The sequence below is a fragment of the Lathyrus oleraceus genome, chromosome 2 (assembly GCF_024323335.1).
Source record: "Lathyrus oleraceus cultivar Zhongwan6 chromosome 2, CAAS_Psat_ZW6_1.0, whole genome shotgun sequence".
Classification (NCBI taxonomy): Eukaryota; Viridiplantae; Streptophyta; class Magnoliopsida; order Fabales; family Fabaceae; genus Lathyrus; species Lathyrus oleraceus.
In genome coordinates this window covers 484,741,557-484,744,864 of record NC_066580.1, presented here as the reverse complement: position 1 = coordinate 484,744,864, position 3,308 = coordinate 484,741,557, and the positions used below count along the sequence as shown (strand labels likewise).

The 3,308-nt window shown below is 39.2% G+C and overlaps 1 pseudogene; it reads left to right on the top strand.

The window, feature by feature from the left end:
• The first annotated feature begins 332 nt into the window (after positions 1–332).
• Positions 333–3,066, top strand: LOC127120728 (oligopeptide transporter 3-like; annotated as a pseudogene).
• Positions 3,067–3,308: the final 242 nt, after the last annotated feature.

Below are 3,308 nucleotides of genomic sequence, written 5' to 3'. Positions count from 1 at the left end.
AAAGCGCTGTCTAAGACCCCCCCTTAGACAGCGCTTTTAGAAAGCGCTTTTAAATATAGACCTTAGTCAGCGCTTTTGAGAAAGCGCTGTTTAAAGTCTTTCAATTAAAAAAAAATTAAAACCAAAAGCGCTGTCTAAGGTGGGGGTTTAGAAAGCGCTTTTGGGAAGCGCTGTCTAAGGCATATCTTAGAAAGCGCTTTCCACAAAAGCGCTGTCTAAGGTCTAATTAAAATTAAATTTTAGACTTCTATTTTCGTTCTCAGTTCTTTTTGTTTTCCCTCCTGCGATTAAACCCCTCCAGCGAACCCTAACAGCGAACTCAGCCTCTCACTATCTCAGCCATTCTCATGCAAATCGCTGTTCTCCCAATCGGAAAGTTCATGGCCGCAACTCTTCCGACGAAGGAGTACAGTTTTGTTGGATGGCGTTTTACTCTAAATCCTGGACCGTTTAACATGGAGGAGCATGTTATCATCGCTATCTTCGCTAACTGTGGTGTTTCCTCCTCCGGCGGTGGTGGTGATGTTTACTCCATTGGTGCCATTACTATTATGAAAGCTTATTATAGAGAATCTCTCAGTTTTCTTCTCGCTCTCCTCATCGTCATAAGCGCACAGGTTATTATTACGATTATCTTATCATGAAAAAAGTGTAGAAGATGAGTTGAATATATATCTTTCCATGGTTAAAATATTCTGTGATAAATTTGCTTTATATAGTTGTAAATTGAGTTTGCAGTTAATAGGGTTTGGATGGGCTGGGATTCTGAGGAGGTATCTGGTGAACCCAATTGAAATGTGGTGGCCAGCAAACCTCGCACAAGTCTCTCTCTTTAGGTTCATTCTTTTACCCTTACTTCTATATTAAGTCACACTGACATGTTGACACGGATACCTTAAGATGAAAACTTGCTAGTTTGTTACTACTATTTTATACTCTAGTACTAGTTTTGATTACATCATAAACCTTATGCTACAGGGCTCTCCATGAAAAAAATGAAAAATCAAAAGGACTTACAAGGATGCAGTTTTTCCTCATTGCAATGGCTCTAAGCTTCCTGTATTATGCATTCCCTGGATATCTTTTCACAGTATTAACATTCTTCTCATGGGTTTGCTAGGTGTGGCCGAATAACGTAACAGCACATCAAGTTGGATCAGGTTACCGAGGACTTGGAGTCGGCGCCTTCACATTTGATTGGGCTGGGATTTCAGCTTATCGTGGCAGCCCTCTTGTTGCACCATGGACTTCCATTGTTAATATGGGAGTTGGATTTATCATGTTTGTCTATATAATTCTACCTATATGTTACTGGAAGTTTAACACTTTCGATGCTAGAAAGTTTCCTATATTCTCTAATCAGTTGTTCACTCACGATGGACAAAAGTATGACACTACTAAGATTTTAAATGAAGAATATGATCTTAACATAGATGCATACAACAAATATAACAAGTTATACCTCAGTCCTCTCTACGCATTATCTATTGGAGCAGGTTTCGCTAGGTTTACGTCAACCCTCACTCATGTAGCATTGTTTAAGGGCAGGTAGGCTGTTCTCAAAGCCTGTATAATAGATTTATTTCTTATCGACTTATCGTGACCCTCACTGACATAGTTTCATGTTCGCTCGCAGAAAAATATTGAGACAAAGCAGAACAGCGATGAGTAATGTAAAATTGGATGTGCATGGTAGACTCATGAAGGCTTATAATACAGTACCAGAATGGTGGTTCCTCATTGTATTATTTGGGAGCATGGCACTATCCATAATAATGTCTTTGGTATGGAAAGTGGATGTGCAACTTCCATGGTGGGGTATGCTCTTGGCTTTCGCCTTAGCTTCTGTTGTAACCCTCCCAATTGGTGTCATCCAAGCAACTACCAACCAGGTATTTCTTCCATCTCTAGTATAGTACTTTTCTTTTCTATCGAATCTCGATTTTAACATACTATTTTGATGCATGGAGGAGTTTATGATTTTAACATGAGTGTGGTTGGTTACCTTGCAGCAACTTGGATATGACATTATAGCACAGTTCATGATTGGGTCTGTCCTTCCTGGAACACCAATTGCAAATTTGCTCTTTAAGATTTATGGGAGAATCACCACCGCCCATGCGCTATCTTTCTTGTCAGATATCAAACTCGGGCACTACATGAAAATTCCTCCTCGATGCATGTATATAGCACAGGTCTTTTTCATCTCAAAATCTCCTAGTTTAAGCTTTTTTTTTCTTATCAATCATTATTTATGTAGTTATTTACTTTGAAATGCCTAAATAGCTGGTGGGAACTCTAGTTGCTGAAGTGATGAATGTTTCAGTGGCTTGGTGGATGTTGGATAGCATTAAGGACATTTGCATGGATGATAATGCTCACCGTGACAGTCCTTGGACTTGCCCGAAATACCGAGTGACATTTGATGCATCGGTTATATGGGGTTTGATCGGACCAAGACGACTATTTGGACCGGGTGGATTGTACCGGAACCTGGTATGGTTATTCTTGATTGGAGCTGTGTTACCGGTTCCTGTTTGGGTGTTTAGCAAAATCTACCCTGACAAAAAATGGATTGCTATGATAAATGTACCAATTATATTTAATGGTTTTGCTGGAATGCCACCTGCAACTCCAACCAACATTGCAACCTGGCTATTGACCGGAATGTTCTTCAACTTCTTTGTGTTTCGCTTCCACAAACGTTGGTGGCAGAAATAAAATTATGTTCTATCGGTGGCACTTGATGCAGGCACGGCTCTTATGGCTGTTTTGATTTTCTTTGCTCTGCAAAATGCAGGCCATAGTCTGAGATGGTGGGGAACTGAATTGGATCATTGCCCATTGGCTACTTGCCCTACTGCACCAGGAATTGTGGTGGATGGTTGTCCTGTATTCTAATAGAGAAGCCTCCTGGACTAAACTTTCTCTTTTGTATCTGTTTTTGTCTTCTGGGGTGGGAAACAAATTAGGCTTGGAGTATAGGTGAAAGGACTACCTAATAACCAATTGCTTAGCAATTATTGTGTATATGCTTCTTGCTTGACCATGTGAATTATTCCAATTTTGTCTAAGGAATTAAAAAAATTCAAAAAAATATTATTTTTATTTTTATTGTTTGTTATTTTCTTTTTAATTTTGTCTATGTTATTTTACTATGCATAGTCGGTCCCAAGTTCGAATAAAATGAGAGAGTTGTGTTAGGCAGACGACACTAACGTAAATTTTTCTCGAATTTCTATGACATGGATCAACTACAAAATAATGTGAATGTTAGGTCGTTGTTCATAAGCAACGCATTGTACCGG